Source organism: Pseudorasbora parva, chromosome 5 (genome assembly GCF_024679245.1).
Source record: "Pseudorasbora parva isolate DD20220531a chromosome 5, ASM2467924v1, whole genome shotgun sequence".
In the NCBI taxonomy this organism is placed as follows: Eukaryota; Metazoa; Chordata; class Actinopteri; order Cypriniformes; family Gobionidae; genus Pseudorasbora; species Pseudorasbora parva.
In genome coordinates, this window is record NC_090176.1 from 43,027,729 (window position 1) to 43,045,372 (window position 17,644).

The 17,644-nt window shown below is 40.4% G+C and overlaps 1 protein-coding gene across 1 annotated transcript in view; it reads right to left on the reverse strand.

Annotated features, from left to right (window-relative positions):
* sestd1 (SEC14 and spectrin domains 1) overlaps window positions 1-2,354 on the reverse strand; it is a 48,423-nt gene extending 46,069 nt beyond the window's left edge. The window contains exons 1-2 of the mRNA XM_067444428.1: window positions 2,235-2,354; window positions 406-469 (exon numbers count right to left, since the gene is read on the reverse strand). The gene's annotated coding sequence lies outside the window, so the exon portion shown is untranslated. The remainder of the gene's footprint in view (window positions 1-405; window positions 470-2,234) is intronic.
* Window positions 2,355-17,644: the final 15,290 nt, after the last annotated feature.

A 17,644-nucleotide genomic window follows, 5' to 3' on the forward strand; every position in this document is an offset into this window, starting at 1 on the left:
CATACTGGTTTTGAACAACATGGGGTGAGTAAATAATTTATTTTCGCGTAAACTCTCCCTTCATGCAAAAAGCGATCATTTGACTTCAGAGGTTGACAGCCAATGAACTATTCCTTTAATGCCCAGTCATACAATGCATTCCTGATCAATTTTTATGATAAACACACAAGCACAATTTTAAACAAGAAGGGGTTCCAACAAAATCCTCGCCAGAAGCAACATTTCACCATGCCAGAAATACCAGAACGATACAAAAAAGAACACTGGCAAAACAAGCTGAAAAGTAGGTTAAATCACTATAATTAGGCAACACTAGAATGTTCACAGCGTGCTTCAATTACACAGTGATCTGAGTTCTAAAATGCAGGCTGATCTAGATTTCAAAAAGATGACGGTCTCACTCACCTTCAACAGTGATGCAGCACATCAAGTACATTCCATCTCATTCGATTCCCTCCTGGTCCATGTTCTGCAAAGATCGGAGGAGAAGGAAAAACAGAACATGTGGAAATAGGAGTTAGAGTGAGAGAGAAAAATGAAGAGACCTTCTTTGGTGATTTGGATTCTAGCATCCAGCTTAGTTCAACCAATCCGAATACATCATTCAGAATTAATCAGAGTGGTAAAGACCTCCTCATAAACGGCTGAGAATGAAAGTGGTCACATAACCATCCAATAATCAACCAGAAACACTCCATCTGCATTACCCCCTGAGTACAAATTAAAAAAAAATCCAATACCCCCCCCCAAAAAAAAAGATTATCAAAATCCTCCCCAACTGCAATAATGGATTTAAGGGAGGATTGCAAAAGGAAGCACAGCTTGGCAAAGTGATCTTAACATAAGCTTATGCACAGAAAAGTGCCACATCATTTAGAAAAGGACAGCTCAGCACCGATTACACAGTTTGCTGATGTGTCTGCAAGCCAGGGATGTGTGCTAGCAAAAAAGAAAAAAGTGGATCTTTAGAAGTATTATATTGCACTGCTGCACTATTAATTACCATGCAACCCACTAGCCCATCCCAATGCAAATTTATGGCAATTCCTGCTTGTGCAAATATCTCCAAATGGTAAGTGTTCTATGACATAATCATTCTGCATTGTCACTGTATATGCAAAACAAAAACAAAAAAACTATTTCTATGCTTTCAATATGTAAGGAGTGGCATATTTGAACATTGCATGGTCAAATATGAATTATGTTACTTAAATACAAAAAAAAAAAAACATTCAATCTAAAATAAATTAAAAACATGAAAATAATCCATCACACTGCGATTCACATTCATTAGATTCTAATGAATGTATTACAGTAAAACCAATGCTGTGATGCTGTTTTAATCTAGATCAGAATCTATGAAAGTCAGAACAACAAATACTACCATAATGTGTACTAATGTGAGGCTGTTTTGGTTTTATGTCTGATTTAGATTTATGATGATCGGAATGTGCTTACAAGTCACAAGCAATGTAAAAAATACTTTATTTTCTTTTAAGCAAAACAAAGCTGTTTTTTCATTTGCTTTGATTAAGTGTTTAAAAAGGACAACAGGACTTTTTACAGGAGATTCATTGTACATGTCAGTGCAGCCCTATAAACATAAACTTGTGCAGTTTAAGAATCAAGACTGGAACTGTGGTCTTTACGAGTCTTTTCTGGCCACATAAGGACAACAGTTGGCCGGCCAGTCTTGAGAAACAGTGTCTGGAACCAACAGCTGGCTGAGAGAGAGTTGCAGGAATGACTCGCTCGGGCTCTGCTGCTCAGGCGCGAGACAAAGACTGGGATCCACCTATATGGCCTACATTATATTATGATTACAGCTCATCTGCGCAGTAATACAATCCCCACTACTAACGACAACGCACGAGACTGGGTGCCACGTGAAAATACACATTTAAACGCAGTTTGGTATTCATTTCACATGACCATGAACCATATTTTCTAGCAGCATGAATGGCTATTGGCACGCGCGAGCCGATGAACAGCATGCTATGACCTATATTTCATTCTGTGGAGGTTAATGCATCACTAGCATGGATGTGTTGTATATTGGGGTTGAATATAAGGACAATCCCTGACTAACTTACATTAGGTGAACGTCGATAATAATGCTGTGATTGTTAGCACCGCTAAAGACGCGAATGCATGATCCATGTGCTTCCGCTCACAGAGTCACAGCATTTGTTTTTATCATACTGAAGGATTATTGTATAAAAAGATTAAATTACCTTTCTCCGTTTAGAGCCCCGGAGTCGATCTATGTTATTGATATTCGCCTTTGATACTGAGAAGACGCTCGGCGTTGTATTTTGTTAGAAAGGGGCAGGTCTTGCTCTTATGGCTCCTCCCACATGACGGCACAGGGCGTGTATCTCGCTGTAGTGGGCGGGGTCTAGAGTTTCTTTAAACTCACAGTGCATCATTTAAATAGATATCTGATATTTGTGGATTGATTTAGAGGAGCACTGACATCAAATGGACCATCCACAATTTGCCAGAAAATCAACTAAACATAAAGGTGAATAGAAAAAAAAATCCTTAGTTTCTTATTTTTTTCTTTTCTCTATAATCAAAATGTTTCAAACTAAACAGCTTAAGAATCAGCTGAAAGCTACTAAATATTTAATAAGACAATTAATAACAGACAAGTAAAGATAACAAAATTAAGATATAAAAACCTGACATTCTAAAGAAAGAAATAACCAATTTTCTTAATTTCCATTTCAATCTTTTTCCATTGTGTATATAATGAAGTTTCTAGTCTACATAATAATGAATTTTAAAGGATTAGCTTACTTTAAAATTAAAATTAGCCGATGATTTTCTCACCCTCAAGCCATCCTAGGTGTGAATGACTCTCTTATTTATGATGATCACAATCAGAGTATACTGATGAATATCCTGACGTTTCCAAGCTTTATAATGGCAGTCACGGGGTACACATGGTCCGTCATTTAAAACTTTATAAAGTAAAATACCTAGATTCTGGCAGACCGCCTTCCGTATTCAACTTACGCAAAAAAATGTAACACCTCTTGCATGTTCAAAGCGCTTACGCTACGTCATACGTATACGTCGTGCCAGTCACGCTTTTTCCTTAAATTGAAAACGGAAGAAGGTCTGGTGGATCATTTATAGAAAAAAGTACATTTTAACAGTTTAACCGCTTAAACTCTGGGACCGTTTTTTGGTAGTTCCGCCTGGATTTGGCCTACCCAAATTGAAAAGCTTCACCCATACATATTTCAGGTCAACATGTGTTCAACGAACAGTACAGTTTTCATTGGTAATAACAGTGGAAGCGTTTAAGAGTTTTTCCTGTAGTCAATACTATAGGTGTCTATTTTGAAATATTAAATATATTGACTTTTCAAATAAACCTACCCTGAGAAATCTTCACTGGAAAAGTGTAAGCCTAGTCGTTCCTATTTACATAAAGTGTATGCAGTATAAAGTTTACTTGCATGCCAACAAGACAAGAATTTATTTTCATAATATTTCTCCTCAATTCACCCAGATAGCAAAATTGCTCTGGCCCAGATCCGGCCCACACTTGACACTTTCATCTGGCCCACTACCCGCGTGGAATGATGGCACTTGGGCGGTCCGCTCCCATTTGCCAGATTTAGGCCGCAATCAAGCCATAGCAACGCCGCATGTCAGCCATGAACAAAACGCATGAAGCAGAACTGGCCCACATCTGGCCCAGATAGCAAAATTGCTCTGGCCCAGATCCGGCCCACACTTGACACTTTCATCTGGCCCACTACCCGCGTGGAATGATGGCACTTGGGCGGTCCACTCCCGTTTGTCAGATTTAGGCCACAATCAAGCCATAGCAACGCCGCATGTCAGCCATGAACAAAACGCATGAAGCAGAACTGGCCCACATCTGGCCCAGATAGCAAAATTGCTCTGGCCCAGATCCGGCCCACACTTGACACTTTCATCTGGCCCACTACCCGCGTGGAATGATGGCACTTGGGCGGTCCACTCCCGTTTGTCAGATTTAGGCCACAATCAAGCCATAACAATGCCGCATGTCAGCCATGAACAAAACGCATGAAGCAGAACTGGCCCACATCTGGCCCAGATAGCAAAATTGCTCTGGCCCAGATCCGGCCCACACTTTACACTTTCATCTGGCCCACTACCCGCGTGGAATGATGGCACTTGGGCGGTCCACTCCCGTTTGTCAGATTTAGGCCACAATCAAGCCATAACAACGCCGCATGTCAGCCATGAACAAAACGCATGAAGCAGAACTGGCCCACATCTGTTTAAACTGGACTGTATCTGTATGTTTCAAAACAAAGACAAATTGATTCTGTCACTCCAAACAGACACACTGTGCACAGCTGACCTGTACGCTACACTCAATGGTTCTGCATTATTTACTTTGAATAAATAGCATAAAAAAGAGGGTCCCACTTTAGATTAGGGTCCAATTCTCACTATTACCTAACTATTAACTACAACCTTTGCCACAATAAACTCCTTATTAATGCTTATTAATAATCAATAAGGTAGTTAAGGTATAGGATTAAGGGGTGTAGAATAAGGTCATGCTAAATAAGGCATTAATATGCACTTTATAAGTACTAATAAACAGCCAATATCATAGTAATATGCATGCTAATAAGCAACTAGTTAATAGTGAGAATAGGACCCTAAACTAAAGTGTTTCCCAAAAGAGTAAATAAAAGAATTACAAATGATATAGTAAACTAAACCTTGCTGAGCGCTCCAAGTTCATTGAGTGTACTCTCGCAATCACTATCACATGTTTTTCATTACCCTCTATCTTCTATCTAGTATAACTGACAACCGATTAGAGGGACGATGACAAGCAGTCGAAAATCCCTCAGCTGAATGCCATCATAAAATAGAGTCGCCAATTATGCACTTCTCAATAATTTTAGCTCAAGATAAAAACATGATGTTGTGGATTGTAAACAGTAATATAAGAGGCATTAATAAGCAACACACGTATTGTGGGGAATATGGGAAATGTGCTAATTTGCATGGAATACTACAGTGTCACTGCCATTGTTTTAATAAACATATAATTCAATGGAGCTAACTAACATAAATATAATCAAATATACAAACAGATTTACTTATATATATATATATATATATATATATATATATATATATATATATATATATATATATATATATATATATATATATAGGCCTGATTTACTCATTTAAATAAAAAGATGCAAATGGAAATTAAGATAAGTAGGCCTGTCCAATGTTGTATGGTTTCCAAAAATAGAAGAGGATGGATAGATTCAGTTGCTATGGTAATAATATTAGCTCAGAGTAGCCTAATTATCTGAAAAGGCGTGAGAAGATGCCACTAGATGTCTCTGTTTGCTCATTGAGTCACTGTACTGAAAGCTATTCATAGTGCTATTCTGGGTTGTCAATTGAGTTAGAGACGAATAATTTTGTGCTTTGGTTGCTCTTCAGTCCTTGTAGCTTCTCTCCCAAACTTTTCACTACAAAGGGCCAAAGATCACTTTTGATTGAGTGGCCGTGGGCCAAAAGTAAATAAATATTGCAAATATATCAAACTGTATTGTCATTTCAGTGCATAAAACAAAAACTTACAACAATAAGATACGTTCGAAATTATGATATGCTTCAAAACTGAGTCGCAGAAGTCATGCATGTTTTCTTATTTTTTTTCTTTGCATGTTTCTTATCAACTTCAGTCAAATCTGAAAAACATTTAAAACATTTCATTGTTTAAAGTGTAGTCATAAAACACATTTCAGAGTCATTAAATATAATTTAGCCACTGGTATTTATTTGAAATTAGTCCTGTTATTATGATGACAACACCCTGGGCTTCAGGTAGGTTTTTTTTATATTTGGCACCTAAACTCTAGAACAGCCCTGATAATGTTCGCGGGTCAGATTCACTCTCCCAATTTAAGTCTAGATAAAAGACACATCACTTTAGCCATGGATTCACATAATGTATTTCATAACCTTGTGCTCTAGTTATATCAGTGCACATGTTTGTCTTTGCTTAAGGTTTTGAACAGCAGCTCCGCTAATTATTTTCCTGTCTGGATCCAGCCTCTTATGAAGACTTCAGATGACCATCACCTGTGAAGAGACGGCTCCAACTCCTGCAGGGACTTTAGATGACGCAGCTCTGCAGCAACACGCACCAATGCTCAAGTTTTTATATACCCTAAAAATTAACATGTATTCTTACCTTGCATTTTTACCACTAAAACAAAGCATTACTTTATGCTTCTGTGAGCAGTGAACCCCGCCTTTGATTTGCTTGGACATCTCAATCATTTTGACATTGATGAGTGCTGTTATTCAAAACAAAAGCGTAGCTTGATGATGCCAAGATTGAGGGTGGAATAATGGGAGATGTCATCTTCACCTCATGGTGAACAGGGGATAGGACACGGGCAGAAATCATGTTTAAAGATGAGATTATTAACATTTAAGGGTTAGTTCACCCAAAAATGAAATTTATATCATTAATGACCCCCCCCCCCCCCCCCCATGTTGGTCCACACCCGTAAGACCTCCGTTCATCTTCAGAACACAGTTTAAGATATTTTATATTTAGTCTGGGAGCGTATCCAAGTGTATGCACACTGTCCATGTCGAGAAAGGGAATAAAAACATCATCAAAGTTGTCCATATGTGACATCAGTTAGTTCATTAGAATCTCTTGAATCATCAAAAATTTTGCCTGACAAGCCAGACCCACATCAAGATGTTTAGTCTGGAAACTCACCATTGACAGGGCTCAATCAGAGGGGCGGGATAAACGGTTGTCTTTCAAACTCCTTCTGCATGGCGTGCACGCAATAGCAGTTGCGCTACAACCAATCAGAGCAACGAAGGTGAAGCAGAGCTCGTTGACAGATTAAACTTTCGCTGTATCCAGTCGGCAAAACTCCGAACACATCTTCCCTTCATAAGAATGACTTTGGTGCCGTTATTTTTTCTTTTCCCAGAGAAAAGCTTAACCCCAAGTCTTCCAGTGTCGCGGTCAAAGCTGATTTAAAAAACGCTGTTCGCCAGTTTCTGTGTTTAGTAGTAGCACGCAAGCACAGCTGAGGTCTTACGGGTGTGGAATGACATTAGGGTGAGTCATTAATGACATCAATTTCATTTTTTTAATTAAAAAAATTTACATTTGATGTTTATCTGCTTACCTAGAGGGCATCCAAGATGTAGGTGTTTGTTTCTTCAGAAGAACACAACTGAAGATTTTTAACTTCAACCATTGCTCGAATAATGCATGTCAATGGGTTGTATTTTTATGAGTCATTATGAGAGTAAAAAAAAGACATACAAATCCATATTCAACCCTGCGGCTCTTGGCGACACATTGATGTCTTAAGATACAAAACAATCATTTTCTGCAAGAAACAGTACGAACAGTATTTATGTAAAAAAAAATACCTCATATCAGACACATCTCATCTAGTTTTCACATATTTCTCATAGAATCACATCTAGTATTCCCAATTCTAGCCGTTACTTCTGTTGAATAAGGTCAAAATCTCGGCGTGATCATAGATATATTTATAGATTCCTCATTAGTGCATGCATGGTTTGGTCGAATGAGGCATCTATGTAAATATTTCTATGATCACAGCGAGATTTTGACCTTATTCAATGGAAGTAATGGCGTTGGGAATACTAGATGTGATTAACAAATATATGTGGGGATTATGGCCCTCAACCTAATATTTGAAAAGAATAAAAAAGATCATGTCGCCACCTATGGCTGCGTCCGAAAACTTTGTTGCCTCGCATTCTTAAAGCCAATGGCAGCATCTGCGCACAAAGGTACCTCACAAAACTGATTTCATACAGACTTCAGGGCATCGTAATGATATCTTTATTTTTTAGCTTAACTGTCACAGAGTGATTGCACAGGATTGTGGGATATGAAAGGCACTGAAGGATGCATCTATGTGGCCTTTAAAAACCGAACAAATAAAAGGACCACAGGAGAGAGCAGGGGCGTGCAGAGAGTTCTTTAGGGGCAGGGGCTCAAATGTAAAAAAGGAGCAATATGGAAAAAATAAAAAAATATATTATAAGAAGACAGGGGTCGGCGTGACTGGGACTTGCTTTCTTTATTTCTCACACAATAATCAACACATAGCACGCGCATGGGCGTATAACTCTAAACCAGTGTTCCTCAAACTTTTTCAGCCCAAGGACCACTATATCTTCCAATTTTTTTCTGAGGACCACCTACAGAATCCCACTCTAACGCGCCCCCAAAAACCAACAAAATAGGAAGGATAAGCTAAATTTAAGTTTAATATGCAACTGTTTCAAGTCAAAAACTAATTATTCAAACACAAATGCAATGATATGATCAGAAATTATTATATACATTTTTATTAAATTTGAAAAAGTAAAAGTGAAATGAGTTTCAGCTTAATATGAACAACAAACTGCACATGTGGAAGAAAAAAAAACTGCAATTAAACATAGGCTACTGTAACAGCCTAGGTCCCACTTAATGCCATTCCAAAGAGCCAATAGTTTAAAACTGTGCTGGGTATAGGAAGTCTATGGTTGTAACTATGGTAACAATAAAATGCTGAAAAGAATGTTCCCCTTAAGGCCCTTTCACACTGGACGCGATTTTGACGCGCGAATAATTAGCACAATGGTTTTATTTTTTTGGTCAGCTGTTTGTGTAATGAGCGCTTCCACACCGAACGCGAATGTGCTGCGGCGAAAAAACGGCATTTATTTTTTTTCGTTTCAGTTTCGATATTTTTTACTCTAGCGGCGTCAAAAACGGCTTCAACCAATCACATACAAGGAAACAAAGGCGACGAAATGTCAAGTTGATGTCATGAGCTATTCACTCAACATTAACCATTGCCAGGTATGGCATATCTCATGAGATTACAGCTGTAGGACTAGTCAAAGCTGTGCATCTGCAGCTGTGTTTACTACTGTGTTTACAGACAGCAATAACCTAAGTTAACTTTTTATATATCATTTTTTTTTTTAACCTTATGTCCACGATTATGGAAAGTGAATGTGTTGCCATCAGTATGTCTGTGGCACTTAAATGTTTACATTGTGACTGAACTGGAAACAGACCGGATGGATTGGTTCCTGAAGAGCGCGTCTCGGGATGAGATCCTCAAATTGTCCCACAGACTAAAGAAAGTACTAAAGTGCAGAACCGGCCATGATAAAGATTTAGCTCCTGTACATGATTAGCATATTCCCCTTCAGACTCTCTGTCCTTCAAGACTGGGTTGCACCCGAAACCGTCTTTTAAATCAAATAAAAAGCTAATCTTCACTGTCCGTGTTTTCTCAGCTGACGCAGCAAATGTTTTCGAATGTTGGAGCTCTGAACGTTGCAAATTCGTGTCGCGGCTGATGTGAATGGTTTTGACGCGAAGTATTCGCATGCGTTACGCGTCCAGTGTGAAAGGGCCTTTAATGTCCAATATCACTGAAATTACTGGGATTTTACACATGAAACAAAAACTAGTAAAATACAAAACTAATAGATTTGTAGATTTTAGATCCATTTTTACGTTATTAAAACAGAATGGCAAGAACTGTTTCGCATGAACATTAAAAATCTACTTAAATAAGTGACAATTTTATAAACACTTGCCTAGTTTAGGTCATCTTTTCGCGGACCACTAGGGGTCGATGGACCACACTCAAAAAATTCTCCGGAATTCTCTCACTCAGGTTCAGCATCAGTCATTCTGCAGCCAGTGTCTTGCATAGTCCCAGTCCAACTCTCTCTGCTCTCTCTCTCCCGGCAGCGGCTTATAAGTGGTCTCTCCACGCCAATTACTGCAATCAGAAACAGGTGTTAATCATTTGTGCGTGACCTACTTACCCGCCGCTCTGCTCTGCTCTCTCTTTCCCGCTGCAGACCTTGCAGAACCACGCCCCCTCCGCCACATACCCCCACCGCCTGACTCAGGTCGGGGAGCCATCCGGCCTGCAGCCCCCCAACCCCTTCCTGGGGGGGAAGTCGGCCACAGCCATCTGAGCACCCGGCCTGTGGATCACCTTGAACTTAAATGGCTGTAAAGCTAGATGCCAACGGATGATCCGCGCGTTGGTATCCTTCATGCAGTGGAGCAACTGCAAGGGGGCGTGATCCGAACAGAGGGTGAACTCCCACCCCAGGAGGTAATAGCGAAGGGTGAGGACTGCCCACCTGATGGCCAAACACTCCTTCTCTATGGTGCTGTACATCGTCTCTCTCTTAGAGAGCTTCCGACTGATGTACAGCACCGGCCGCTCCTCACCCTCCACCTCCTGGGACAGGACGGCGCCCAGTCCCCTGTCCGAGGCGTCAGTCTGCAGTAAAAAAGGGAGAGAAAAGTTAGGAGCTTGTAGGAGCGGACCACCACACAGAGCCGCCTTTAACTCAGTAAAAGCCTGCTGGCACCGCTCCGTCCACCGAACTGTATCTGGTTCTTCCTTTTTAGTTAGATCAGTCAGCGGGATGGCGAGGTCAGAATAATTAGGTACAAACCTCCTATAATATCCCGCCGACCCCAGGAACTGTCTAACCTCCTTTTTGGTCTTCAATCTCGGACAGGCCACAACTGCTGCCGTCTAATTAATTTGGGGACGCACCTGTCCGTGACCCAAGTGGAAGCCCAGATATCTTACCTACACCCGCCCAATTGCACACTTCTTCGGGTTGGCCTTGAGCCCCGCTCTTCTCAGCAACCTGAGGACAGCTCTCAAATGCTGCATATGACGCTGCCAGTCCCCACTATAGATGATGATATCATCTAGGTAGGCAGCGGCATATGCAGCATGTGGCCGAAGAATTCAAGGCATCAAATTCAAGGCACTGGTTCTCGCCTACAAAGCAAACACTAGCTCTGCACCAATATACCTAAACTCGCTTGCTCAGACCTACACACCCTCCAGAAACTTGCGTTCTGCGATTGAGCGACGCCTCGTGGTTCCATCCCAAAGAGGCATGAAATCACTCTCACAGACATCCCACCTGGTGGAATGAACTGCCGATCTCAATTCGTGCTGCTGAGTCTGTAGCCATTTTTTAAAAACATCATAAGACACATCTTTTCCAATTGCACCTGACCAATAAAGAATAGCACTTAACTATCCATTTAAATTTTGCTAGTTTGTCCAAAAACTCTGTGGTCGGCAGCAGCCATATCACCCTGTAGCCCAAGACTGGTTTCCCACTGAAGCTAAGCAGGGCTGAGCCTGGCCAGTACCTGAATGGGAGACCAACTGGGAAAACCAGGTTGCTGCTGGTAGAGGTGATAGTGAGGCCAGCAGGTGGGTACTCACCCTCTGGTCTGTGTGGGTCCTAACACAACCCAGTATAGCGATGGGGACACTGTACTGTCAAAAGAGCACCGTCTTTCGGATGAGACAAAGATAATCTCCGACTTGCCTTGTGACCTCAAAGGGCCCTTGCCATTTTGCGAGTAATTTACTAGAGGTAATTTACTAGAGGTGGGCAGTAATAGAAGGACTTTATCTCCCGGTGAAAATTAACATAGCTTAGCTCCTCTGTTATACAACTCTCTCTGTTTGTCTTGCGCCTGTAACAAATTCTTCATAGATAGCCGCCCCAAAGTGTAGAGTTTTGTTCTCAGGTCCAAGACAAACTGAATTTCATTTTTGCCCGCGGATGGTCCGTCCTCCCAAGCCTCTCTGATGACATTCAAAACCCAGCGGGATTGGCGGCCATAGAGAAGCTCAAAGGGGGAAAACCCTGTGGAGGCTTGGGGGCCCTCGCGGACAGCGAATAAGAGAGATTCTAGCCATTTATCCCATTTTTTGGCATCCTCGTGAACAAACTTCCGAATCATCGTTTTCAACGTGCGATTAAATCTTTCCACCAGCCCGCCTGTTTGTGGGTGATAGACGCTGGTGCAAATAGATTTAATGCCCAACAACTCTTACAGTTCGCGGATTGTCCATGACATGAACGCTGTGCCTTGATTGGTGAGAATCTCTTTCTGGATTCCCACCCGGGAGATTAACGAAAACAGCGCACTCGCAACACTTTTTGCCGAAATGTTGCGTAGTGCCACTGCTTCCGGAAATCGCGTTGCATAATCCACTAGAACTAAAGCAAAGCGATGTCCACGCGCTGACCGTTCTAATGGCCTGATGAGGTCCATCCCAATTCGTTCGAAGGGGACCTGCATCAGTGGAAGAGGGCACAATGCTGCTTTTGGATTGTCCGGTGGATTCACCAACTGACATTCACGACAAGACGCACACCACCGGCGTACATTCTTGTGAATGCCCAGCCAGAAGAACCTGGCCATGAAACGGTTTAGTGTTGCCTTTTTCCTGGGCTCCTCCCCTCTGTGCCGGCTGGAATGTGGGAGATGATCCTTCCGAACCACCCCCTCTCCACCTTGGTGCCGGCTGGGGAAGTAAACCCCCTTGCGAGGGACAGGTTTAGAGAGAGAAGGGGAGGGGGAAGAAAGAGAGAGAGAGAGAGAGAGAGAGAGAGAGAGAGAGAGAGAGAGAGAGAGAGAGAGAGAGAGAGAGAGAGAAGCCGCTGGTAAGGGCTCGCCGACCCCACGGTACGCCACCATCTCGTTCTCCGGCAGCTGGATGGCCTGGTCTAGCGACATCGGGCGGTGGCACTGGTCCCACTGTGCAGTATTCTTCGGTAGTCTTGCAACGAACTGCTCCAGTGCCACACGGTCGATGATTCCCTCGACGTCACTCCCGTCGGCCATCAGCCACTTCACATCCAGGGTCAGGGTCCGGAAACGTTGGCGGTGTTTTGTGATTATTTTAACTAATTTTCTATGTAAAGCACTCTGAATTATTCCATAGTGTATGAGATGTGCTATATAAATTTGCCTTGCATTGCCTTGCCTTACTTTCAAATTCAGTATTTTTAATATTTCAGACACAGATAGGACGGAAGCTAGAGAGGTCCTGTCCCAAATGGCACACTGCAGGAGGCCTTCAACCCTGCTCCTGGGGACCCACTGTCCTGCAGTTTAACTCCAACCCCAATTAAAGACAGGTGAAGCTAATCAAGATCTTCAGGATTACTTGTTGGAAATTGATAAACAGGTGTGCTGAAGCAGGTTGGATTTAAACTTTGCAGGACAGTGGGACCCCTGGAGCAGGGTTGAACTTACAATGGCCATTGACAACTGTAGGGTGTCCCATTTGTTATTTAAGCTTTAAGGGTGCTCACACAAGTGCCCCATACAGGCCACTATGCACCCTTGATTCCGCTGAGCACACAAGCCTGGCCCTGTCCCAAATAGCACACTTCATATGCACTTATTAACTTGTGGACTTACAATGCTGCCACGTGCGCATGTCCATTACGTCCATGAGACCATAGGTTGTCTCACATGTCATTTTAGGATTCAGAACGGTTTCAGAAGGATTTAAAAGTTTGCGTGTGCCCCCTGCAGTTGATATGCACCCTGGATGGGCACTTTTGCTGAGCCTGCACTGGTGCTCCGCAGCAGACTTCCACCCGACAGTCAAAGCGGTGTTACTCCAAACAAGGATGACCACAAGAGTGTTTAGGGTGCCATTTGTGATAGGGCCTCTGTGAGCTACCAGCCGACTTCTACCCAAAAGTCAAAGCGGCATTGAAAGTGTGGACTCAGAGAAAGACTGCAAGGTTTTAGGGTGCCATTTGGGACAGGGCTTTAAGAATCTCAGAATGAATCAGTGAATGAATCTTAATGCTTCTTTTTGGCCAATGGGATGAATCAAATCCTCAATGGAGTTGTTTTGAAATCTTTCACGGCTGGAAATATTTGGCTCTTCAGAATCAAATCTCCTGAGTGGAATCAACTCTATTGCAGTGAAGCTGAAGAATTGATTCTATTTGGGAATGACTTCCAGACTAAAAAATAGCTTTTGATGTCAACCTACAAATTTCCATCATGACAAAACATTTTAAGTAATATGCTTTGGTGTGAAACTTTGTTAAGCTTTAAACTGGTTGATATGCAACTGGACACTTGATAAAATTTGTTGACTTGGTTTGAAGCAATTTAAATGATTTGGCCAGATCTAGTGATTTGGCCTTTATAGTCAAATAAAGGTGATGGGCTAAGTGGACTGAAGAAGGAAATTATATGCAGTCACCATAGTGAGACATTTGCCACTGGATAACAGAGCTTATTGTGGTAATGAGCAGATGCAACGATACGGGCCAGCTCAGCGTATTGTTCTCATGCCAGTGTGCAGTAATTGTGCTGATATGTAATTACTGCCTGTCATCCCTGGGGACAGTTTGACAAGAGCAGAATGGCAGGGCATCTGTGTTCCCCACACAGGGGGGGGTTCTACTGGAACTCACATTGCAAGGACAGTGTGTCCAGCCACTATTAGTGCTGTCCCTGTTTTCCTCAGGCATCAGCTAAATCGGATCTCATTCTGCTTTGGGTGGATAATGTGCTAGTACTTTTGAATCGTTCTTTTTATAATAAAATATGTAGCCCTATCTTTAAAAAAAGAGGCATTTTTCAAAGTAAAATATATTAAAAAATCTCTCTCTATCTGTTGTGTATTGTAAGTTTCTCAGTAAAAGTCGATAGAAGTTTAAAACTCTCACCTAAAGAACAGCAGACTAAATCCAATCAACAGGGGGCAGGCTTGAGCCTCATTCTCTGAGGATCCTGGCGACTTCAAATAGCCATAATTAGAGCATTTATGTGACTTGGTCAACTTCATATCAGAATTGGAGTATTTTCAGTGAGTTGTGAATGAACAGGCTAATAGGTAACCAAATGGGTTACAGGGATGTGCCTGCGAGACTCTTTGTTATGAGAAATTGGGCAACCTCGGTTGTATAAAAAATAGACTTTATAAATAAATAAAAGAAGAAAAGAAGAAAAATAAATTAGTTAAAAAGCCAACCTCATTTTGTTAGACAACTGCAAGACTCGCCTTTTTCATAAAGACATTGGCGTAGTGACGTAGCTTAATAGCCTACATTGTAGCGTTTTACTTCATTATGTTTCATTTCCCATTTCAAGTAGGCTACCAGTACATTATTGTTAAAGAGTAGTTCAAATGAAAATCAGCCCATGATTTACTCACCCTCAAGCCATCTTAGGTGTAAATGACTTTCTTCTGTCTGATGAACACAATCAGTTATATTAATAAACATCCTGATGCTTCCAAACTTTAAAAAGGCAGTTACGAGGTCCATTGAGTTTGAAACTCAAAAAAGTGCATCCATCCTTCATAAACGTATTCCACACTGCTTCGGATTGGAATAATAAAGGGCTTCTGAAGCGAATCGATGGGTTTTTAATGAAAAATATCCATATTGCATACTATAGTTTACTAAAATCATGTCTATGGCATGATTGATCTCTACGAACTCCAAATGTCGTTCCCAATTTGTTAATTTACATTACATTTTTGCTAACTCTGTGCCACATTAGTATTATAAGAATCTTGAAGGTTCTTTTCTTTAGCACCCAATCAAAGGACATATTCAAATGCCCTTCTTGAGGACAAAGGATCGTAAAACTTTCCCTCTGAAAGCCTAAGTACGATAGGCTCACTGACCCTCCCTCACTGAGAGGCTATCCTCAGAGGATAAAAAAAATAATAAAAATTGTGTATGCATTTTTATTAGATTAATTATGTGTTAATGATTTAGTTAATAAAACTTGTGCACAATACATATTTGGTTTTGATTCCCTGCTTGCAAATAAATTAAATTATTGGTTTTGTTACACACTCCAAGCTCCAATGGTAAGAAAGATTTTTTTTGTGGCCATGAAAAATATCCTTCTCTTAGAATTAATTAATAATCAATACTGCGCGTTCACAGGATTAACTGATTGATTGATTGATTGATTGATTGATTGATTGATTGATTGATTGATTGATTGATTGATTGAATGATTGATTTTAATGTTAATGTAGCTTCATCAAATTTATCTGATTCAAATATTCATAATTAATCATAATGAAAAATGTTAATGAGTTATGAATAATTATTGATATTTCCCCTTTAAGCAAACTCGCTACAAAGGGTTAATATGCTTTCTTCTTTACTTAGGACTTTTTCTTTAATTTTAAGAGGAAACACCCACCTTTCTAAGAATTTTCTAAGAATTTTGTCACTAGGAGCTACTCTTTGCATTAAGATTTTTCATGAAGAAGGGCACTGGTCATTACCAACATGGACACCAAGTCAACTGACTTGACTTCAAATGTATCTTAGTTGTGTGCAGATGACAAATCTTTTGTTTGCAACACGTGTACGCCTCAATCTATAGCATGCAAACTAAAGTCTTTTATGATTACAGACAAAGTTTCTGCAGTTTCCAAGTCTCATGAAATTCCAATTTATCTCACAAATCTAATTTACAAAATAAATTGGAACAAACAAGTCTGAATGAAATCCATTCATCTTTGTAGATGATCTGTTGGGAATTTTAGTGTAATTTTGTAGGGTAGCACTGGAATATATCATTTTAGGAATAAAACAGCATTGATCAGTCTTACAAATTGAAATGAATTACATTAAAGACTTAGAAGAATGCTATTGTTAGAAGCCAATAGAGTCATTTATTTTTCCAATGTGAGAGATGACAGTTTTGATTTATATGGAGTATGAGTATTTACTCAGCATGCAGACGTGAACGTCGGAAATGCTCTGGAATACAAGCTGATTTGTCATAAAAATGATAGAACTTATTTTATCATACCTAACCACCAAATACATTTTCTAAACACTTACATACATCCTTATGCATCTTGTACGCTTTATTGCAGTGAAGTACATTTAGGATGTGATCTGAAGAGGAGCTGACTGATAGTAAAGAGCCCTTGTGAAAGCGTTTAGCTGTCTTTCTGCATTAAGTGACAGTGAGCTTGATTTACACTAACAGCCTTACAGTCAGTGTACTTAGTGAGTTAATATGTTGGCACACAAGGATTTCAAGAGTGCTTGTCAGAGAAGAGCTGAATACAAGCAATATCAAGTTGTGTAGGCTGTATGCTTCTGAGCGGAGGGGAATTGTGAGTATGAAACGAGCCTAAGGAGCAAGTTCTTTACCCGAATGAATAATCACAAACAAATCTCTTTAATATTTCTCTCCTTTTTCTTCTAGAAAGCAATGACGTTACTGCTTTTCCTAAGAAAAATACGGCAGTATTCTCATATTTCACATTGCGTTCACATTTTACTAATATAACAAATTTATAATTAAAGCAAACTGTAAAACAATTATTGTTATTGTAACTTTAACCCTTAAATACATGAATGCTTCACCAATCATTACATATTTGGGTCTTTAGCTACACGGATGAATCTCTTCTCCAGGCCTACTGATAATATAAAACTCTCTTGATATCAGAGTAATAATTATAGAACAATGGCAAGCATATTTTGTTACCTTTTGGAGCTAATTTTCCTGTTCAGCATTTGGCTCATATGTAGCCTACGATCTCAAACAAATTCTCAAAACAATAATTTTCAAAATCAATATTTTGATCGCTGTCAGCTTCTTCACCAATAATCAAGTGACAGTGACACTAATATTTGATTGCATTTAGTACTACTTAATGCGCTCAGTAAATCACAGAGCCGTTTCATGTTTTGCTGATGATACAGCTAT